The 24,610-nt window shown below is 44.9% G+C and overlaps 1 protein-coding gene and 1 pseudogene across 4 annotated transcripts in view; one reads left to right on the top strand and one right to left on the bottom strand.

Annotated features, from left to right (window-relative positions):
• FOXN3 (forkhead box N3) overlaps positions 1-24,610 on the bottom strand; it is a 366,339-nt gene that overhangs the window by 73,303 nt on the left and 268,426 nt on the right. The gene's annotated exons all lie outside the window — the stretch shown is intronic.
• On the top strand, positions 3,755-5,222 carry LOC102509717 (annotated as a pseudogene).

The raw sequence follows: 24,610 nt of genomic DNA on the forward strand, positions 1-24,610 counted from the left end.
GGGGAAGAGATGTTTACTTCAGTGGCTGGGCAGGTGAGCACTGGTGAGGAAGGCGGTGTTCTCTCCCCAGCGTGCTCTGGGCTGTGCTCTCTGGACATGCTTTCCCCTCGGTCCACCCAGTCCCCAGTGCCAGCAGCTGCTGAAATCCTCCTAACTCTTGAAGTGCCAGCTCAAAGTACACCAGCGGAAAGCCAAGTCACCTGCAGCTGACCTTTGATGGCATTTTGTCTGCTCCTTGGAGACACCTGAACTATGGTCATTTGTGCCCTCTCTGCCTTCCACTCCTTGAGAGCAAGGGTTATTTCTTACACAATCACTGTACACACAGTGGGTGCGTGCAAATATCTGCTAAAGTAAACCAGCAGGAAGATAAGAGGAGAATGGAAAGAAATATCTGCTGTTTTGAAAACTTCACCATGGAAAGGGACCTTTGCACCAGGGGCTCTTAGAAACTGTGGCCTGTTGATTCCCTCACTGAATCTCTGTGACCTCTGCTACCGTGCCATAGTTCTTGGAAATCATAAGAAATGCTGTGAGATAAGGCAACCATTGAAAGTAAAGGATGGGAGTGTGCCCAGGCGAGGGGCTTATGCTGAGGCCACATGGCACCAGTGGCTCTTGGGCTCTGTCAGCCACTGTGACCTTGGAGGTGTCTACTGAGGGCTGACACGAGTCTTTGGAACTGCAGCACATTCAGCTGGAAGGGGTCTTAGAGATGGTGGTAGGCAGAATAATGCCTCTCCCCAAAGATGTTCACATCCTACTGTAATCTAGAATGTGTGAATGTGTTAGGTTAGAAAGCATGGGGGGAATTAAGGTCCTGGAAGTGAGAGGTTCTCCTGGACTATCTGGGTGGGCCCAATGTCATCACCAAAATCCATGTAAGTCAAAGAGGGAGGTCAGAGTGATTTTATGAGAAGTTGGCTTTGAAAACGGAGTAAGGGGCCACAGGCCAAGGAATGTGAGTGGCCTCTAGAAGCTGGAAAAAGGAAACAGATTCTCCCCCAAAGCTTCCTTAAGAAACATGCCCTGAAATCCCTTACTTTTAGCTTCACTAGACTCATTTCGGGCTTCTAACCTTCAAAACTGTAAGATAAGAAATTTGTGTTGTTTTAAGCCACTAAGTTTGTGGTATTTCATGATAGCAGCCACAGGAAACTAACACAGAGATCATCCACTCCTTCAGATGGGGAAACTGAAGCCCAGGCAGGTTGTGCAGTTTTTGCCTGTTAGGTACACAGCTGAGGAGCGACAGAGCTGGCGCTCACGGCGGGGCGGACAGCTCCGGCTTGGGCAGGCTTCGCTTGCAATGTGTTCCTTTCTCGGGTAAGGTCGCGAAGCCCCTGGCTTTCATCTGAGGAGGAAACTGCAAACTGTCCTTATGGGAATTCTGGTCACAGAAGCAGAGTGACTGGACAGAGAAGCTGGGAGGAGCCTTTGAAAGCAGCAGCCAGCATCTTCTTTACTATGAGGATTCTGCTGCCTTAGAGACGTCTAGCATCTCACCAAGTGGTCACAGGGCGGTAACAGTAAGCTAGAGGAAGGGGGCTCCTGGTAATCTGGCCCCAGATTACATGTGCTGCTTAGAACCTAAGCCTTTAGTTATCCTGATGGGGTGGCCTAAACCCCATCTCCCCAAGACGTTAAGTGCTCTAGCCACGGGGACACTTACTGCCTCTGGTTTTCTGGCCTGGCAGGCTGGTTGGGCAGGCCTGAGTTCCAAGCCTTTAAGAAGCTTTACTGTCTGAAAAAGTCTACCTTTTGACTGCCAAGCATTTTGACTTCTAGAGCTGACCTAGACCAGTCCCAGTTTCGTATATGCCACCATTCATTAGCTCTTTTGGTATAGAAAAGAGATTCTCTTCGACTCTCTGAGACCCCAACTCCTGGACCAGCTATCATCATGTCTACAACAGGGGACAAGTGCCCCTTGGCCTAAGTCTCAGGACCCCACTGACATACAAATCATTTGGCAAATAACTGATAGGTAACTGAGAGTTTGCAGCAACGCGCAGAGCACCTTTCTTTGGGTAAATATCTGGTATTACCAACAGCTTGCAGGAAATACAGTTTAAATAAACGCTGTTGGCACAACAGTGGATTGAAGTTCATCAAAAGGCTTCTATCAGTGTGTGATGATCTGCTGGGGTAAGAGCCTGTATAATGTCTCTGACACTTCGGTGATCCTAACAGGGTCTTTCTTCTGCTGGGAAGCCTAGGAAGCGATACTGAAGAGCTGATGGGGTTGCACCTTTTTGCTCAGCCATTTATATCTCTTTGTTCAGCTCCTTTTCAAATCAAGCAAGCCAAACGCATAACCTGGTAGAACTTTTTTATTCATCAAGACTTGAATTCAGGATTTTCTTTCCTTCTGGTAGTAAATTATGCCGCTGCTTAAAAGTATACCTAAAAATTGACCATCTGAAGGGACTTCTGCTTCTGGCAAATGGAACAGATATATTTTTCCTTATTCTCACTAAATACAACTAAAAATACATTAAATATAAGACAAACATAAGAAGACTCTGTATGGTGGAGATTAAGAAAGCAAACCAGCTAAGTTCAGTACAAAAAAGACAAGGTATACACCAAATTAACAAAATGTTATCAAGTGTAATTTAGGAATATTTGGCAGGAGGTAATTAGGTTTATTTATTTATTTTACTTATTTATTTTACAATGGAGGCACTGGGGATTGAACCCAGGACCTTGTGCATGCTAAGCGCATGTTCTACCACTGAGCTATACCAACCCCCTAATTCAGGAATATTTTTAAAGAATTATATACTAAGACCAAGTGGGGCTTATTTCAGTGATGCAAGATTGGTTCAGTATTTGAAAATCAGTCAAAGTAATCCACCATATCAACAGGCTATAGAAGAAAATCATATAGTCATATCAACTGAGGTAGAAAAAGCATATGAAAAATACATCTAATCATGATTTAAAAAAAAAATTACCCAACTTGTCAAGGAGCATCTACAAAAAATCCTACAGCTAACATTATGCTTAATAAGGAAAGACAAATGCTTTCTCCCTATGACTGAGAACAAGGCAAGGATGTCTTTTCTCACCACTCTTATTTAACACAGTGTTGGAAGTTCTAGCTAGTGATTATTGGCAAGAAAATGAAATAAAGGCATACAGATCAAAAAGGAAGAAATAAAACTGTCCTTATTTGCAAGACTGTTTACATAGAAAATCTCAAGGAATTTACAAAGAACCCTTCTAGGACTAATGAGTGCATTCATCAAGGTCTCAGGGTACAAGATAAGCATACAAAACCAACTGTATTCTATATGCTAGCAATGAATAAGTGGACACTAAAAATTTAAAAATAATACCATTTACAACTATTCAAGAAAAATAAAATACTTGAGTGTTAATCTAACAAAACATGTATAGGACTTATATGCTGAAAACTACAAAATGCTAATGAAAGAAATCAAAGAAGATCTAAGTAAATGGAGAGGCATACCATGGTCATGGATTAGAAGATTCAATATAGTAAAGATGTCATTCGTTCCCAAATTGATATACAGGTTTGAAGTAATTCCCATCAAGATCCCAGCAAGATTTTTTTTTTTTTTGGTAGATACAGATGAGATTATATACATGTTTTACAAGATGTCACCATTGAGAGAAACAGAATTTCTCTGTATTACAATTTTTTTACAGCTGTGTATGAATCTACAATAATCTCACAAAGTTTAATCAAAAACAAAAGCTGCTCTTTACTGCATCTATTGTGAGAATGAAAACTATTCTCAGCAATGAGACTGCTGACACTCCAGAAAATGTTGACATTGCTCTGATGGGCCACAGTTATTGTGAAGGGCCCAGAGGAACCCTTTGGAGGGACTTTAAATCATATCAATGTAGAACTCAGTTTCCTTGGAAAGAAAAAGAGGCTCCAGGTTGACAAATGGTGGCGAAATAGAAACTGGTTACTTTTGTACTATGTCATGTACAGAACATGATCTAGAGTGTTATGCTGGGCTTCCATTACAAGATGAGGTCTGTTCATACTCACTTCCCTATCAATTTGGTTATTCAGGAGAACAGGTCTCTTGTTGAAATCTGAAATTTCTTGGGCAAAAAAAAAAAAAAAAAAAAAAAATAGGTGCTCCAGGTTCAGATGAAGTCAGGCATTGCTTGTTCAGTATCTCAAGCCCAGAAAGGTGAGTTAATTCTTAAAGGAAATGACATTGAACTTGCATCAAATTCAGTGACTTTGATTCAGCAAGCCACAACAACTGAAAACAAGGATATCAGAAAAATTTTGGATGGTATCTATGTCTCTGGAAAAGGAACAGTTCAGGAGGTGATAAGACTGAAGTTGTCCAGCTACAGAAACAAGAAGCCAAATGATTTCTAGCACCTATTAGTGACATTTTAAAGATGCAATAAAAGTCCTGCATTGATTTTGGAGAAAAAGACAAAAACAAACAAAAAAACCCCAAAGAAACAAAACCTGACTACCCGCTTACCCAATGTTTTCGTTTGATACTGAGAAGAACTGGTAAAGTACAGAAAGGATTAGTAAAGTAGGACACTTTGGCCACTCTGTTCCTTTACCCTGACTTAAAATTCTTTGTAGCACTTATAAAACTGCATGACATTACATTACATTACATCACATCTGGCTGTCCTATTTGTCTGTCTGTCTGTCCTGCTTCCCCTACTGAAATGGAAGCTCCACATGGGCAGGACCTCTGCCTTGTTCACACTCTAGCACATTCTACAAGTACTAAAAAAAAAAGCTGCTGAATGAATATGGGAAACTCTGTCATATGCCTTTTTGGATAGAGTGTTTCCAACTGCTTAACTTCTCCTGGACCCTTTCTCCTCTAAGGAGCTGCTCTTCAGCCTTATCCACCAGCAAGACCCCCTCTGACATCAGTTTCACTGAACTTTAGTGTTCAGCTCTACTCCAGACCTTTCTCAAGTTCTCGCCCTTCTAAACTCATAGCACCAGGACAGCCGCATATTGGGAATCATTCCCAGGGGTCAGTTTTAATCGAGGGTGCTAGAACTTTGAGGAATGTAGCTTCAGCCATGTCCACAGCCATTCTATTCACCTGGTCTGTACAGCAAGAACATACCACCCAATCCCAGCCCTGTTTCTTGACCAGATCAATCTGATGTACCTCTAATACAATTTGTACACAGATCCGAGGGATGTCTGGAACTAATGTGATCATCTTTAAATCATTATGTTTTCCATGTATGTCTCAGCTGCCAATAACATATGAGGGACTTTAATGTGAAATACTAACTTTCATTGCCAGTGGCCTCTAACTTCTTACCATATTCCTCACTAATACAGTGCTGGGAATGGACAAGTGTCTGGCAGCCTAGGGGACACACACTCACTGCCAGCAGCCAGACAGTGGCTGTAAGGGTCAGCTGGACAGTCCTTCACTCACACAGAGAACTGTAGGGTATTTTATTTTGTCTGTTCTGTTCAGATATATATCTCAAGTACCTAGTATGCAGTGGATGCTGAATAAGTGGTTGTAGGTTGAATAAATCAATCCAAATCTTGGGTATTTCTAAGTTAGAAGATAGCAGCATTTCTGAGCTTAAAACCTGGTAATGAACATCAATAACATGGCATTTACTCAACTACATCAAGAGTGTGAGTGAAACATATCAATTTCTAGATGGTTCGGGGGGATGAAATTATAAATTAGAATTCTTGCTATTGGAAGAATTCTAGCTGACTACCCTTGCCGCATGGAAATGACAAATAGACAACATAATTACAGGCTGCCGGTAATTAACATACACCCAGCTATAGCAAACATGAAAATTTAAAATGAACAATTACATACTGAAAAAGAGACTGCGAATGATCAACTGGGGGGAAAGGCAGAAATCTATGAATGAGATGGTGTTAAACAGTCAGATGTAATTCACTCCACTTTCCTCCCTCCCTAAGAGCTTTTCCAGCCAGGCGCAGTGAATGTTTCCTGTCAAGCCAGCGGAACCAGAGAGTTGAATTGGTATCTCCAAGCAGGCAATTTTCCTAGTTGTAAATAACCAGCAGCTTTGTGGGAATCAATTAGGAGGCTCCCATCGCTTCCCTGGGAGTCTTATTTCAGTCCATCCGTCTTCCTTTGTTAATTTCCTAAGTTGGGTTTAAGGGATACAGAGATAAAGATTTTTTTTTTTTTGTCCCTCAGACTTCCTGGAGGAGGCAGGGTGAAGAGGAGAGTTTCTACATCTTTCTCACTAAGAATCCAGATAGAATACTTTCAAGTCAAGTCACTCTCCCTTTTCAAGGCCAGAAAACTGGATGGGCAATAGGTTCCATGTCCAGCAACAAGGGCTCAAAGCCTATAAGAAAATGATGGTCACAAGACAAAAAAAATTGATGTAGGTCCAGATAGGCTTTAATGCAAAGACGCAGGTGGTCTGCAGACCAAATGGCATCTTCAAGAACAGGCTGACGAAGTCATAGTTGGAATATAATATGCTCATCTCATGAATCAATTGCTTAGTCTTAGCCCGGGCCCTCGCTGTCACTAGTTTGGTTTACGGTGATGGCAATAACTGTCCCGATCGTAACAGTGATACTAATACGAGAAGCTGTCAATTACTGAAAGCCTGTCATGTGCCAGGTACTTTACTATGTTCCTTCCACTGCTCACAACATCAGTATTATTATTACCTTTTATAGATGAGGAAACTGAGGTTCAGAGAAGTTCACATGGCTTGTAAATTCTGGAGCTGAGAGGATTTGAACCCAGGTCGATGTCTAGAGGACTAGTTGATCCCAAAGATAATCCTGTCCTAAGATGCCATGTGCTCTCTTTTGTTCATCCAGCAAAAACTGGTGAAGCCCCCCTACTGGGCAGGTATCCCCCTATTAACCAAAGACCAAGTCTGAGTCTTGTTGAGGGACTTGGGATGACCCCAGTTTGACAACACTGGGGAGGTGGGGAGGGACCAGGTAAACCAAGCCGGCCTCCGCTGACATGGGCCCTTTTCCCAGGTACCCTGACTTCTCAGTAAACATCCATCAGGTCACACCTCCCCAGCTAAAATATTCCTAACTGCAGAAATGACCAGCCCTTGGATCATTACCTCTTTGAAAAATGAGGTACGGTAAGAAAAAATAAAACTTCAATGGGAAAAAAAAAAAGAGATGAACAGAGGGCACAGCAAGAAATATGCAGCAGAAGAAACACAAATAGCTTTCAAACTCATTCCGTTAAGGAAATGGAGACCAACCCAATGCCACTTTGCAACACTGTAGACTGTCCAGGACCAGGGCTTGCTTTAATCCAGTGGTGCAGCCACACAGTGAACTCTAGAGCCCACAGAAAGCACAGCTCTGTAGGCACTGATACAGAATGGTCCTCATGATCAGAATAATGTATACGGTATGTGCCTATTTGCATAAATGTGCACACACACTCAGGTGTGTAAAGGCATCGGCCATCAAGGGACATGTAAGAAACACATCATGCTGGTTACCTCTGGGGACGGGACTAGAGCTATATTTCTCTTACAGGAGGATGACTTAATTTTTATTGTATATCATTTTGTATTTTATAATTTTTTTTTTTTACAACATACTAAAAAGAAAAGGAGAAAGGAAGCTGAGTGGTGCAGAGCAGGTAGTGACACACCTGGGATCCCATGAATGAATGGTCGGTGGCTGGGCCTCACCCCCAGGACCCTGACTGCCAGCCCAGGGCTCTTCCCCCGGGAGCAGAATCTGTATAGACAGCTTGATTTTCTACGCCTCACTCAATGCTCACCACCCACATTAATCACTCTTGGAGAAACTGCACCCACCTCCCTGGCTCCGTGGTTTTGTTAGCACTGCCTCTGATAAGCCACGATTTTCCAATTAGCGCTGCCCACCTTTGGGGACGAGGAGGGGATGAAAGTGGCTGGAGCAGCGAGAACTCCATCCCCGAGACACTCTCCACTGAAATGATGCCCTACAGCTCAAAGTCCAGCCAAAATATTTTGATGGATTTTAAATTTCTGGACAGAAAGTTCACAGTGAGGATAAATCCTCATGATGTGCACAAATATGAGTCCATTTGTGGATTACCACCAGCAAATTTTCCACTTCAGGCCAACGTCTAACCAGTCACTTCCCTATTAAGCACCTATGCTCTCTCCCTGCGTACCCATGAGACGTCCACTCCTAGCTTGTGGGGACGTGACCCAAACCTAGCGCTGCGGTCAGTTCTGCATTTTGGAGTCAGCCAGGAAAAGTGATCTGGCTGTCCGCTTTCTGGCTGCATGACATGACACATTGTCCTCCAACCTCAGTTTCCTTATCTGTAAAGTGGAGACATCGGTACCTAAAGGAAGAATCAGAAAGCCTGCTGGTTCTGTGGAAACAGTGACTGGAGTTATTCGCACGACTGCTTCTCTGACATCTAGCTAAGCAACAGGGAGTTGATTATAAGTCATTTTGGGGGGGATTCCCTTCAGAAACCCACACTCTGGGATGTGGCATTCAGATTCCAGCAGAAGCATGGTCATCACGGAAGGCTGGATGAGGAGTCAGGTCGCCATCCTCACAAAAATACACAAACCCAACCCTACTGCGGGTGTCAGGCCCACTCACAACGAGCCTCTCTCTCTGGGAGCTGCCCCTTGCCTCGCCCACGGGGAGAGCCCCTGGCCGCCATGATTTCACTCCATGAGATGGCTCTCCTGGACCAGATGACTGGACCCATGGAGCCACCTGACCACAGTCACTCCAACCAGAATTCCTGCTGCTCCTGGGAACTGGGAAATAAAACTGAGAGATGGCGGGTCCACCTGGGCTACTCTCTTCTACTGTGGATGTTCATCTCGAAAGCTACAGACGACCACTGACCACCTTATGCACAACATTAGAGAAAACACAGAGGATGCACAGAAAGAAGCAGACGGGAGGCACAAGCTTCTTGGCAGCCTTCTGGCTTCCAGTCCTGATGCCTCCCAGAAAAATGCCTGGCCTCGGAGTCCTGAGAGACCCGGTACTGCCTCCAGTAGGTCTCCGTCTCCATATATTTCTTCTTGAGCTGGCTGCTCTCCGTTACTTGCAACCCCAAGAAGCCTGAGGCATTCCTCATCCCACCTTCGCAGACCACGATCAGCGTCTGAGAACGGCCTGCAGATGGCACTTTCCATTCTGAGACAAAGAATTATTCTAAAAATGCCGAATTTGTGGCATTACCTTTATTTTTGCCTGATTGCATTACTCAAACAGAAAGAGCTATGAATAATAATAATAATAAAGACACCACTGAAGTAAAATATTTGACACTCACAAGATTAAAAGCTGAATACAGTAATCTTCTCATAATCATCGCAGGATATGCAGCACTTAATCAACAATTACACTGGGAAACTGCTGGAGACTTGATGCTTCACTAGCAGGGAAAGTAACGGAGAAAGTTCGGGAATCATCGCAGAGAGAGAGGGGAGTATTACCTAATCTAAATATCGCAGGTATTATTGGAAGAGTTCTTCCTCGTCCTAACAATGCTATGCATAAAAGACAATAAAAAACAATTCAAGGATACACACCCGGAACCAAAACACTCTAGCAAAAGAGCTATTTTTAAAAACCACTTAAAGTCTTCACATAACGGCGACATAGTCCATTAATCAGGGTGCTTTTGTGTGTGTGTGTGTGTTAATAGCTTTATTGAGGTCTGATTTACACTTTATATAAGACTTGCTTCAACCAGTCTTGCCCCCCTGATGTGAGAGAGAAATGGAATGGTCCAAGCTGGAAACCAGAACCTGGTGGGGAGGGGGGCCAGAGGTTGGGGTGAGGGCCGTTCAGAAAGGAGAAGAGACAAACTCTTCCTCCTAAGAGGGTGGGGGTTCACATCCCCGAAGAGCCAGGCAAGTGATTGTTAGGAAGTTTGCATGTATATCTAGAACATTGGGGAAAAAAAAGCAAGCAAAGTCCAGGTGTCTGGTCAAAATATGACCCAGAGGCACTCTGAGTAACCCTGGGAAACGAGTAGCCATTCATGATACCTGCAGTCTCCCTGGACTAAGTCAGATTTCTACAATAGGAATTTTGCTTTTAATGTCCTTTTTAAAGAGCTGATTCCTCATTCAGGATGCATACAATGCAAGCAGCACAAACACCCGGACTATATTATAAATAGCCTCTGTTAAGAAACGTTGGGAGTAGAGCAATATTTTTTAACCCAGATACAGTTTTGACAACCTCAGTTTGTTCCTTCGTAGCCTTTGAGCATCCGCCTTGTTGCGTTATTTTATAAGAATACATCCTTGATGGCTGCGGCGATAGACAATGAGGCCACATCATGACTTCATGAACACATAATAATACTGCCCTTTTCTTCTCTGAGAGGGTTTATTTTCCTTCTTCTAAGGTTAAATATAGTAAATCCGACATCATGGAATACAATTGAAGTAGCAATACAATTGAAGTAGCAAATGATCAATGTCAACCACAATAATAGTGCTTCAAAAAATTACCTCGACAATCCTATTTTTGCCATTTTCCATGACCTGTGGAGGTGAGGGAGCGCCATGAATGGGCACCTGCAACTCTGAGGGAGGAATCTAAACATAGCATAGAGTCTGCATCGCATCTGCCAATGGAACCACGTGAACGCTCTCCCCGGAATGCACTGGTTCACATAAGGGCTCCCCTAAGCTCCATCTCGCAGGAGAATGAAAACAATAAAAAAGCTCTACTCAGCCTTTGCTACAGAAGAAAGATCTCTCTGCACTGGTGCTAACAGATATGCTCAGAGAAAAGAGTTACAACAAACCAACTCGCAAAGTCCAACTCATCGCCAGCTAGTGGAGACATGCAGTTAATCTCAACACCAAGTATCTAGAAATCTTATTTGAACAGAATTGAGGCAAAGTCATCCTGAGCAACCAAGCACAATGAAATCGTTTCTGTAACAGAGAAAATGTTTTCTTGGACAGAAACATATCATATTGGTACTGGCCTTTCCTGACCTTAAATCTGACCTTATAATACAAAGGCAACCCAAGGCAAGTTTCCCAAATAACCGAGGAGTCTTCAAATATGTTTCCTTGTCTAAGCCATACCCACAAATGCCATCTACAAGTCCTTCTACTGTATCTTCAGGAAGCAAAGAGACACAAGAATCTGCCTATGGCCAAATATGTTCAGAGGTCACCTACCAAGTGTCACGAAAACTTTATGAAGTGTGAAGGTATGAAAAGGCAAATTTATTAGACTTCTTTTAGATCTGTTGTCTGTTTCCCCATAGGCTCTGGGCGTGTGCTAACATGTAAGCTGACATATACACACACGGAACGAAACTAGCCCTTCAGGATCAGATGTGTGTAAGAATTTCACTTCAAAGGAGACTATAAAAAAAAAAAAAACCCACTTACCTTGTCTTCTTATAGCTATAAGAAGGAAGATTCCCCAGACTTAACTTTCTCCTTAAGCTATGGAGAAGGGAAGGGGAAGGGTGTAGCTCAAGTGGTAGAGCACATGCTTAGCATGCACGAGGTCCTGGGTTCAATCCCCAGCACCTCTTCTAAAAATAAATAAATAAACCTAATTATCTTCCCCCTCAACAAAACATTAAAAAAAAAAAAAAGATCATGGAGAAGGGAAACGCACAAAAAGTTCAGATTAGGAGATGTGAAAACCCAGTTATCCTTCATACACACACAAAAATATGGCAGAACAGTTTCTACAGGGCTTTCGGCGTGGACAGTCAAATGTTAAAAGCCAGAGGGGCCCTTCGGAATCACCTAAGTCCAACTCCTGACTTCACGCAGCACTCTGTGCGCTCATTTCCTTCAACTCTTATTAACCGAGCACCCACCATATGCCAAGTACTGCTCTAACTGCTGGAATACAGCAATGAATAAAAACGAAAGTCCCTTCCTCGAGGAGCTGATATTCTAGGGGTGTGATGAGAAGGTGGAAAATAACCAAGACATATGCTGTCAGGTGAATGGAAGGGCTATGGGATACACAGAAGTGTTGCTGAATGGGTTTTATACATGGGCAAACTGAAGCTTCAAAAGTTGCAAAGCTAGTTTGAAAGTAGCAGCAGAACTGGAGAACCTAAGTTTGGGGGGCCTTTTAAGTTTTTAGGCAGCAGAGGGATACCAAAACACTAACAAAGACAAAGGAAAAACTGAGTATAATGAACAAACATCCTATTTTTGGAAGCACATGCAGAAGATACACAACAGGTTGGCATCGATCACGGCCCTCCCAGAACTCTGTGACCTTCCCTTTCTATGATGCTGCAATGATCTATTGACCAAGAGGTGACAATCTTCACCCAGCAACTTGAAATATCAAAAAAGTGTTTTGGGGTGTAAAATACTCCAGGGCAAGAAATGTGTTCTTGTTTGAAAGCAAGAAACGATACTCACCGTAAGGTTTCTCATTTCAAAATTTCTTGGCCTTTTATTGCATGAAAAAGGCACTGGAAGGAAAAAAAGAAAGATGGAAAGAAACAGGGGCTTGCCTCCTCTTGTCTCTGGCCCTTTCACTGTATATTTCCTGCTGTATACATTCCACACCCCTCCACCTCCCCACAGTTGGAGCTCCTCAGCCTCGCAGTTATAAAGCACTCGTGAAATAAAGTAAAGAAGGCTGTTTTGCCCACCAGGGCTCTCATTTGGAAAAGCAGTTCAGTGAGAAAGAAGAGATTTTCAGGTAAAAGAGACATAAAAGAATGCTTCAAAATTCACATTTTTCCCTCCTTCTCCCCCTAAAGTGGAGCTTCTCGCTGTGTGTGCTCTGTAAGCATCTTGGTTAAACAAACAAACAAATAAACAAACAAGCTCTGGAGGACACCTGCAGGGAAGGCAGCCCCGTGAGACACATTGCAAGTATCAAGGGGACAGAGGTCCCCCCGCCCAACCCCACACCAAGTGCTGGACGCCCACAAGGTGCTCTCTGAGTGCTCCGAATCAGAGCTCAATAAACAAGTCCTACTGCACAGCACAGGGAATTACATCAGTATCATGTAATAGCCTACAATGAAAAGGAATATATATATGTGTCACTATGCTGTACACCTGAAACTAACACAACATTAAATCGACTATACTTCAATCAAAAAAAAAAATCAGAGCTGAAATTCCAGAAGGTCAATGATTTGCAAATTTGATTTAATAAATGATCATTTGCGGGGGCTATGGAGGAGGACCAATGGCTAAAGGGTATGGGGTTTTTTTTTTTTGAGGTGATGAGAATATTCTGAAATAAATTGTGGTGATGGCTGCACAACTCGTGACTACACCAAAATCCACTAGATTGTATGCTTTGAATGGGTGGATTGCATGGTATGTGAATTATATCTCAAAATTGCTATTCCCTTATCCCCCCCACCCCCGCCACCCCTCAAAGTCACTGTTTTCATCAACCTCCAAATGTCATCAGTGCTTCTCATTACATCATCCTCACAGTAACAGGCTAATGCTGAGAACTGCTGTTCACATTTTAATCATTTTACATCTTGAAATTAAAAAATATACTTTCCCAGGGCATGACTGCCTCTAGACCTGAGTGTCTGCACTACAGCAGGTCAGAGGCCCATGAAGAACACACCCCCGGATTGAGGGTTTTTACCCCAAAACAGTGGGTTTCACATATTCATATGCCGCGTGTTCTGAGGGCTCCAGTGAGAGGCATAGTTCCCCTTATCTTTTCTCATTTTGTTTGGGGAATGGAGCTGCACAGCTGAAAAAAAGAGAAGGCATGACATGGCTGGAAAAACTCAAATCTAGATTACTGAGAAAATCAAATTAATTGAATGATAACTCCTCTCCCAGTTCATCCCTCCAATTTTGGAGTGTAGAAAATGAGGAGCGATTTTATTTCCTTCCTTCCTTCACTCATCAAACATCCATCCAACCAACTCTCCATCCTTCTATCCATCCACCCATCCATCCATCCATCATTTATCAATAGTCTGTGCAAAAACCGTGCTACGAATAAAGTAACTCTGTAAATTGCAAAGTACTATACAGAACTTAAATACGATTATTGTAATCAAACCTAAAGGACATCCTTTTTTACCTCTTTGCCCTATCCCTACCCAAAAACCAGTCAAAGGTTATTACACACCCATGGCTGGGGGCTAAGAAAACTTTGATGAATAAAACAAAAAAACTGGGTGGCTAGTGGAGGTTTATGGAACCCACAAGAGCTAAGAAAGGCCAGGGAAGAATTATTTGAAGATGCCAAATTAGATAGTACTTCTAGGCTCAATTCAATAAGTTTATACTTTAGGCCTGAAGTATGTTAAGGAAAGAGAGAAAGTTGTATAGTCCAAGGCCTCTGCTCTCTAAGTGTTCATGGTAAACAGCCCCGTCTGACAGGCCAGCATCCTCATCTAGATTATGACAGTAGCCTCTTAGCTGGATTCTATTTTCACACCCCCAGCCACCCACCCGGCTACTGTGTTCTCTACTCTCTGGGGTGATCTTTATGAAAAGCATACCAGATTAAGCCTTGCTCCTCCTCAAAACCCTCCAATAGCTTTTAATCATAATTAGAATAAAAACCCAGCCTCTATGTCATGATTTATAATGATCTGCCCTCTGCTTACCACTCCCAGTTCCTTTCCTACCACCTTCTGTCTTGTTCATTCCCCTCCAACCACAGTGATGTTGCTGTTCTTCCAACAAACCATGTTTGTTCTTGCCACAGGGCCTTTGCACTTGCCCTCTGCCTAGAAAGCTCTTCCCCTACATGGTGACATGACTGGTACCTTCTCATCACTTTGGTCTCTACGTCAATTTTTCAGAAAGGCCTTTCCTGGTTCCTGGTTACCTTCCCTAAAAAAGCACCCTAAGACCACCACTCTACCCTTGCCTCGCTTCTTTAACCTTCTTTACGGCAAGTATCCCAACCTGAGATCACACTGCGTATTTATTTCTCTATTTGTTTGCGTTCTGTCTACACTACAGTATTTACGCCACAGGGCAGAGACCGTGGTACTTATTCACCGCTGTTTCTAACTTAACCGGTTGCTGTTTCCTCAGGGCCTAATATAGTCGCTGATATACAACAGGCATTTCACATACAACAAACATTGCATATTTGCAAATATGCAAATAGATTATTTGACTTTAGCTCCACCCTCCACACTTTGCATTCCAATATTATTTTGCTTTCCATCAACAAAAGTAAATGATCCACAACCAATGTCCAGAACGAGGTTATAACTTCACTATTAATACTTTCCCCATCCCCATCTTCTTCCTTGTCCAGTGGCTCATTTTAATCAAAGACAGTTTTTGAGCTGACATGGGCCTGAGACACTGAAAATGTAGCAAGCGCTGTATTTACAGACAGGATGCGCACGGGGAGAAAACACAGAGCTTAAACCCTAAGTGTGTGTGTGTGTATAGTGTGCTGTGCGAAACGTGTGGAAACTGCCTGCTTTCACCTGTGGGAGAATCTACTGAAGTATGAGATCTACTCTACCCAGCGGAATAAAATTAAAACTTCCTTAACTACAAAAATCATTTTGATTTGAAGTAAAATGAAAAGGCAAAAACTTCAATTAAGTAAATCTCAAGAGCAAATAATCCAAGAAACGGGTGAATTTTAAAAAAAGCCATTCTAATGGTTTAAACAGCTTATTCAAGTGGTCTACTTTAAAATGCCAGGAATTCAACCTCTTGATTTAAGAGCTCTGGAATTCAAGTGCTTCAAATTGAGAAAATAATACACAAGTAAATGGTCGTAATTTCTCCTTTGTGCATCCTGGCATTAGATCCTCCAGATACACAGCTCTGCGCATAGTTACCTTCCCCGAGTGCCTCGCATCTCTCACGGGAAAGTGGAAGTCGGGACAAACACCACCGTGCTTGAATACCGAACATCACTCCTCAGTTGAAATCATAAAGCTCTTGCCTTAAAATTACAAACAAGGAATAAAATAAATATTTCAGGGGCTCATTCAAATGAGCCTCTCGAGAACCTGGACTCAGCAGATAGGCTGTATTCTCAAAAGCCTGCCAACGGTGGAGGGGAGGGTATCTAGAAATTCCCATAGATCTACCTGGTGTATTTATAGAAGACCTGTAGCGGTCAAGGCCTCTGTTGCTGTCTGTCCTGTCACTTCTCTATCTTCCTTTCCCAAGCCCTTTCCCCTTTCATCTGACAGCGTCTTCCCTTACTCGGAATCACAGACACAGAGCTCCTCAGGTGAGCAATTCTTAGAACAGTGGCTGTCAGGTAAGGAGAATTTATTTACAAGCATCGCAGCCTTTGAGATGCTGGGAGAGCCACTCAATGATGTAGACACAAGATACCTTCTAGGATGGATCTATCCAAACAGACGTTGCATTCTAGGAATGAAGCAATAATTTCTCAGTGTTTCATGTAGACACGGTCGTCCTGCAAGTGGGATAATTACCACATCATTCATTTGGAAAGCATTCAGCAAGCACCTACTATCCGCCAGGGACTGTGGCTCTGGAGGAAGGTCTCAGAGTCCCCGCTCATGAGATGCTTGGGAGAAACAGACACAAGTACCAGTGACGGTACAACACCATAAAGGCACAGAGGTGAGCAGGGCTTCACGAGGAGCTTGGATAAAATCTGATGGCTGCTGGGGAAGGGCAGACTAATTCAGACATCAGCCAACAACAGCCAGCCTGTGGGCCAAATCTGTCTGTTTTTCCACGGATGGTCTATGAGCTGACAATGGCTTATATATTTTTTAATTATTGAAAACAACTTTTTTAACATTTTGTGATGCATGAATAGTATATGAAGTTCAAAGTTCAGTATCCATAAACAAAACTTTGCTGGACACAGCCACACCCAGAGGTGAGAAGCTGTCAAGTCGAACTGTGTGGTCTACAAAGCTGATCATATTTACTATCTGCTCTTTACAGAAAAAGCGAGTCTACCCCTCCAGGCCACTGGATCAATGCAACTGAGCAGGACTAAGGCTTTTGGGTTTTAAAACAATAAAAATATATAAGTAAACCTCTAACTCCCGTGTCCTGTGTGTTAGCAATGGAACAGCTCTGAGAGGCCCACAAGGACATCTGTCAGGTATAAGAGAAAGCAGCCTTTGATGTCTCCTAGCCCAGCTCTCACATTCTGCAGGTGGAGAACTGGACCCCAAGAAATCAAGTTGCTCAGCCACAGGGAACAACACAGTCAAGAAGAAACTCATCCACATCCTGTCCTGCTAACCATGGGGCGTGGGGGAGTGGAGATCTTTCCTGAGAACTTTCTGGAGAAAATAAGGTTAGGACCTGAAAGTGCTAGATTGATACTTCTCACCAAGCGCCCCTACTTGAGAACCGCCTTGGAACTTACCACTTCCTTCTTCTTGAACCTCTGACCCTCTTCCCACCACACCCTACGCTCCCCAGTGAAGCCAGCGTCCCAGAAGATGCCCTCAGCTATTTGGCCTCACCCACAAAACTGCCCCTTCTGCTTGTGATTCTTTTCTGATCTGTCTGATCCATCAGGTCCCCGAATTTTAGTGCTTTTGGGGTCTCCAAGCTTTCCAAGGTCTAGAAAACAAGACCTGAAAAACAAAACTCACTGCAAAAGTGCCTTGTAAATTTGGGGGGGGGGGAAGCCCACTTGAATGTCTGTAAAAATATTATTATATGAATCAGTCAAGAGTGGGTCTACATAGAATGGTATTTAATGGGGGAGGTGGGTGCACCTCAGTTAGCTTACTAGGACAGAGTGGGGAGCCTCCAACACTGAGCGTGCTTGAGCTAATAACCAAGCACTTAAAACACCCCACTGTGCTTCTGTATAAAGATCCCACCCAACTGCCATGCCCTTCAAGAAATGTTTCTTCATTTTCAAGTGATTTTCTTTGTGTTCTAATACAACATGCCACTCTCGAGCCATTAAGTCATTTCTAGACACAAATAACAGAACATACTTACAGAATACCAACAGTGTGCTGTGAGAAACATAAAGCAGTCCTATTACCTGGTCCTTGACCTGGAAGCACTTACAAACAACGGGACAAAAGTCATTAAAACAAAGGCATAATTAGCTCTGGGATACACTAGCTAAGAATGCAGACAGTAAGGTTAGGTTGAAACTGTTGAGGAAAGTCCTTTGGAAATACTGCATTGTGAATGGCAACCAGTCACTGAGTGTCCACTGGGTGTCATTTATATGCTTAGTCATTTAAATAATCACCTTTACTCTTTATAACATCATCAAAAAGTAGTGACTCTTATACCTATTTAGCAGATGAGGAAATGGAGGTTAAGCAACTTGACAAAGGACACTCAGCCAATAACCAGGTGAACTACAAGCCAAACTCAGGCTGCAGAGCCTAGGATTACTCTTATCACGTGAGCTTCTCAAAGTGGGCCTTACACTACTGTGCCCACCCCACCCTGATGCATGAAGGTATTTGGGAAGCCAAGATGAAAATGATATATTTGACCCAAGCCTCTATTATACACGCAAATTTAGGGACAGTTTAAAGTAAGCAAAAACATCGTTATATTACTGAACACACAGTTATGGCATGAATAGAATATAAAACTTGCAAGAGTTTTCCATTGAAGATATGGAAACACAGCAGTCAAGGTACTGCCCCAAAGCGTGGGTAGGTTTAGGAGAGTGGGAACCACCCAATTTACCTGGAGAGGGCAGTTGCTTCTCAGAGACAGGTGACAAGGTCAGGCAGAGCTTGGAAGGGGCTGTTGAGGGCACTGAGTGTTGTGGTCTTGTCCCTGCATGAGTTGTGCTGGGCCGTGCCAGGGAGGAGGGCGTCTCTGCCACCACAGTTCAGCTATAAATGGATTCCCCGCTGCCCCTGGTTGTCAGTGCTCATCAAGGCATAATGTGAGATGGTCCAGGCCTGGGGGCACTAAAAACGGAGGAAGCGTGCATTCGCAGGCATCCTCTTGCCTTACGGAAGGGTTCATGGGCATCATGGAAAAGGCCTGCCAGCAGGAACCTGACAGTCACTTTTGGGCACAAAGGTTCTGGAAGAGTGAATCCAAAGAGCTCCATGGGGAGAGCGGCCAGGGCTGGTACACCTTTGCACTGCCTTGAAGGTGGAGAAATGGTTCCAGTTTCCATCACTCCATTACTCTTGGTCCCTCCTGTTTGCCCTGAAATGCTGTCCACATGGGAGATCAAACGGTTCTTTCCCGTGATATAGACTGGGCTGCAGAAATCTCAATGGAGAGCCCAGAAAAGATCAGGTCTCACTTCATTCCCAGGGTCGCTTCTTAAGGTAAAAGTCTGACTCGTCAGAGCTCATGCCTTTGGGCTGGGGCACACCGAGAAACATGCCAAATTAACAATAGGGGATTACAATTCAACCTGGTTCCAAATGAAAGAGAATAAACAGACATGTCTGTCTAGATCCTTCCAGTAAGTCTTTTGCCTCCTCTTCCTTCTTTCCAGTCTCTGTTCCCTCTCATTAGCCATCATTGTATTTTCCGAGTCCCTAATTTCCTTCTTGAAATCCTCTAGGATTTCCTGATTCTCCTGCTCTCACTCAAGACTCCAGCTGTGTCCCTGAGGAAATCCCTCATCCTCTCCAAGTCTCCACTTCCTCAGCTGTACGTGTCCCAGTGCCTGTGCACGAGTTCACGGCAAAGACCCACACAAAGCACTGGACACCAGCGCTGGCCCACGCCAGCGCTCAATGACAGTGAACTTCCAGCATCGGTCAAGGGCAGCCATCCAGGAGCCAGCTTGTTTGGATGGAAACCCCAGCTTTCTCCCGTAAAAGCTGCATGTTACTGGGCAGTTAATTCCAACTATGAAACTTGTGCTCTGGTTTCCCCAGCTGTCAAAATGGGTCTAAGAGTACCTGCCTTCGTGAGTTTTCACGAGGATGAGTGAGTTAAAGCCAGCAGAACCCTCAGAACAGGGACGGCACGTGGTGAGCAGTGAGCTCCGTACGCTCAGCGCCATCTCCACCATCCAATCCTACCTTCTGCAGGGCCGTATTAATTGCCCAAACCTGGACTGTTTCCCCAGCAGAACCGGGAAGCCTGTTGTCTAACCAGGGACTCCGAGTAAAGTGCCTGAATGAAGCGGGGATGGGTTGGGGTGGGGCGGTTGGTAAGAACTATGCACCTGGACATCCAGGAGGGAGCACGGCCACTCAGGTCCAGCCAGCTCCTGCCCCGAGGCAAGGTGGGCCCAGGGCAGCCACTTTCCCAGTCATCAAAATAAGCTAGAAATCTGAATATTGATGTGAAAAGTCCTGATTTCTCAGCATTGGCAATGAATTCAAATGCTCAGAATCAACTCTGTCTGACAAACAAAACCCATCTGTGAGCCAGACCTGCTCCCCTCCTGCCCTGGCCCTGGCCCATCAGCCTGTGCCCTCCGCTGGGTGGGGTAGGGTCATTTACAAATTGTCCTTCTGAACACCAGTCTCTTCCATGAGGCCTGCCCAAGGGGCCCGCAGAGCTGCTTGTCCTCCTCACCTCTTCAGACCCAGAGCCCTCAAGGCCACCTTCCCTGACCACATCCTCCCGGCTGTGGCCCAACACAAACCTGCTGATCCACTGCCCCCTCCTCCCGGGCAGTGCATTAGAGGCACTTAGCGGGAATCCGTAGGAGAGCTAAGTGCTTTAATGACACTTGTGTATCGATTTAGAGCTTTTTTTATTCCTCCACTTGGATTTCCGCGAATGTGGTGCATCTGCACAGTGAAATGTCCTGGAGGCTAAGTTCCCATTGGCAGGGGCTCCTCCTCCAAGTTCTCCGTGGTCTCCCACCCCCGAGACACAGGGAATGCGTGACTCGCACCAGTGACTCCTTCTCTTCATGAAGTCACAGAGGACTAAGGGCACAGTGCGCTGTTAAATGTCTCTTGTAGAAATTCACACAGTCACGCCAACACTTCCGTCTCCACAAGCCATGTGCCTACGTTGCCACTTTCTGGTCTCCTTTTAGAAATACAGGGTTTCATGTGGTGCCCAAATCTCCAGCACTGCAGACTCAGGTCAAACACAAGAAGACTGAGCTCTCCATTCTTAAATCTGTCACAGGCTGTCTACTCAGATGAGCACTGCTCTTCCGGAGTCATTAATTCATTCATTCCTCAAGCATCGATTCTCTCCACGTCAGACCCAGTACTGAGCACAGGAATGGCCAGGAAAATGAAGTACAGAAATCCTATGGCAGAAGTCTACTCCTGCAAATACAGAATGCCAGAGGCTAGACAGGACCCTGAGAAATGATCCCAGCCAACACTGCCATCCAGGTGAGGCCCAGGGTTGAACGCAAACTACACACGTCCGTTTGGCTCTGAAGGAGTCATGCCAAGGTCAAACCAGAAGTCCTTGCTCTTGATCCAGTGCTCTTTTCAAAGCACCCTGCAGAATACTCTAAACAGGATTCCACCAAAACCGTTAATAAGGCCTGGCATCCAGGCTCCCATGTCAGCAGACTGGGACCTTCAGGGAAACACGTCCCTCACCAATGTCCGCAAGAAAAAGGCCTCTGTGAGAATCGGGCGGGGCCTTCTGCACAGTCAGCTCTCCCTGCACCCTCTAGAACCATCTCAAGTGGTTTTCATGCTTTTTGTGGTTCATGTTCCAATGCACCTAAAGGTCAAAGCCCCTGCCCATGGGTGAAGGAGACTCACAAGGAGTCTGAAGGGGGTCCTGGACACTTACACAAGGGGCACACCTGATATGCCTTTAACAAGAGGATGAAGTCTGGCTGCCCACCGGCCAGCTAAGAGCAATGAGCTGGCAGAGTCCCGCCTCCCTGCCAGCCATGCCCACAGCCTCCGGAAGGATGCCCGCTGTCACTTTCAAAGGGGAGATGGAGCAGTGTTCCATGGAACAACTGGCACTAAAAAAAAGGCTCTCTACACAACGCATTTCGATCTCTCTCAACTAAAATCAATCCATCAGTAAGACGATCTCCTGTGATCAAAGCCTGTTTTTGTGTGCCCCCCATGGGATGGGGTGGGGGTGAGGGTGACCCCTGAGCAGACAGTTATGGACAGCTTGGCACCAAGGGAAGCCGGGGCAGGGATCACGGGTGTCTTTGCAGACCTCGTGGTCTTGCCACGTTCCACGAGGCCGGGACAAACGGGCCATGTGCGGGGCTATTTTGGTCACACAGCTGCACACATGGGATTTATGAGGATGTTTGGCGCTTGGCTCCCAGGAGATTTGTGCACCAAGCTGCTGCTCTGTTGGCCGGAAGAAGTTGACTGTCTGCCCATGTTTCCTCATTCCCACTGAGTGAGGTCTGTCCTCCAATGCTGATCCTTTAATCACCCATGTCCCGGGTTTTCTTATTTGTCGTTCCCTAATTCGCGAGAGGTTAAGGCAGTGCATTACTGTGTTTGGCATCCCTTGGCCTCAGTGCTCTCTCTCATTCCACTGCAGGGCTGCCTTTTCTGGGTGGAATTTAGCTTTATTGATTTCTCCTTCTGACTTGCTCGACACTGCCTCATTCATTATTCAGGGAAAACCTGGCGATGAGACCACAGTTGATATCCTGCCAACAGGAGCCTGAGCAGGTGGGACCTCTGTGAGTCTTCTTTTCAAAGAATCAGAACCTATAAAAAGCCGTGTAGTTTAGACTTCTCAAGCTATTCATTTAAGAGCTGGCCTGAAAAACAGATTCTTTTCTGTGCAAGTAGCAGGTTAGTTCAGTAGGAAAAAATACGAAGTTAACTACTCTGAGGCCAAAGGTCTGATGCCTGTATAAATCCGTGTGAATCCGCCATCTTTGAGCAGAGAAAACCTCCACTGTTTAGTGGGAAAATGAACCCCTCCTCAGTCACCCACCCTGTAGGTATGTGGTGGGGGTGACCTGCGCAGGGGACTAGAGGCCCCCTTTAATCACCACCATCAACTCCTCTGCTGACTCAAATGGACACTCGGACACTAAGGAGACACGGGGGCTCTATGGCTAGAGGCTGGGTCCTGCCATCTTCCCAAAGAGCCCACGGGTGTCGATGGCCAGTGTGACGTCCCGAAGGTGTTATAATAAGAGGCTAAGATGCAGGGGAACAGCCCACTTTGTTGTTTTGTTGTTTGTTTGCTTCTTCACAGACGTAAAGGTAATGATATTTAAACCATAAGAAGAGAAGTTCAAGTTAAAGAGTGGGAAGAAGTTCCTTCCAGAAATTCAGGCTGAAACATACTGTTGAAAAAAGGAGTAAAATTATCCTCTAGAGAAATCTTTTAAGAACAGAACTAATTACCACCTGTAAGTACCAATTTGCGCATAATCCGCTCCTGGGGGAGGAGGCTAGATGAGAAAAATCTCTCAAAATCCCCTCTGGGCTTCCCCACCAGGTTGAATTTTCACCATAAAAAGTCTGACACACTTGGGTGGATTTCCTGTCGAGGTCCTGGTGTGAGAGGCTGTCTGGTCACAGGCCTTCTGACGATTTTCCCCTCAGCGTTACACAGAGTGCGCGGCTAGGGTACCAGTGAGAGCTCTCTAAGGGGCAGCGTTCCTTCAGAATACACGGGTGAAAAGACGGTGCTGTGTGTGCTGGTAGCAAACTTTGGGCACCACAACCTAATACTATAATAGAACCTCCGTGTTTGTTGTTCTAATTTGTAAACTTAAATGAGACATCATAAAGAGTGAAACAGGAAATCACTATCCGTCCCTCGGTTGAAAACTGGAATGTCTTTGAACACACGCGTGCGAGACACACACACACACACACACACACACACACACAGACACACACACAGACTAGAACCACGACAAATGGGGCTTAAAGTCACATTACAGAAGTGCTGCAGGCCACAGCTTGGGGGGGCAGCGAGCTCCTGGCCCAGGGGTGTTTCATGGCCTTTCTGAGGGGGTGGCACTGGGGTCCTGGGGGAGGCTGAGCCAGGGGACTCTTGGCCCCCACACCCCTTAGTTCAGCCAGAACAGTTCTGATTTCACGATTTACCTTATTTCAGCAAAGAAGAAGAGAAACAGGAGGAGGGGGAGGAGGGAGAAGAAGATGGAGGGGGAAGAGGGATGGGGAGGAGGGATGGGAAGAGGGCGAGGAGGCAAAAGAAAAAAGAAACCTCAGCAACCAAAGGAGTGCCAAGTTTCTGGGCTCTCCTGGCATGGGCAAATTTGGAGCAGATCCCAGTTCCTCCAGATTCTTCCTTAGCTGCCTGCCGGTGACTGGGGGACACTGATGCCTTCTCCCCATAGGATGAGGTCCGGTGAGGGGTGCAGGCAGGGGCTAAGCTGGACACCGGGCACAGAACAGGCTGGGTCAAGAAGGTGCAGCCCGGGGCAAAGCCAGCACCACTGCAGCCCTGTTTACTGGTAAACATTCTCTAAACCTTACTATACATTTTAATTTAAAGAATTCATATTCAATGGTGATAAATGTGACCTGTTTATAAAGATATATTCAATGCGCTTTCCCTTCAAACGTCTTTATTTCCATTACAGCTTACCTTCCCAATCTGTATGGCTTCCTCTTCTAAACGCTACTCTGAAAAGGGACAGAGAAAATAAAAAGAGGCTGTGATGGGAATGCGCCCAGTTCTCCTCTTCCTGCGTCCTGCCAGGCTCGTTCACCCCCACCGCCTTTTTCTCTAGACTGACTTCTTCAGGTAAGTTTTTGCCTCTCACCTGCTTCGTCACTAACAACTCATCAACCCAGTGTTTCTAGCTCTG

Source organism: Camelus ferus, chromosome 6 (genome assembly GCF_009834535.1).
Source record: "Camelus ferus isolate YT-003-E chromosome 6, BCGSAC_Cfer_1.0, whole genome shotgun sequence".
Classification (NCBI taxonomy): domain Eukaryota; kingdom Metazoa; phylum Chordata; class Mammalia; order Artiodactyla; family Camelidae; genus Camelus; species Camelus ferus.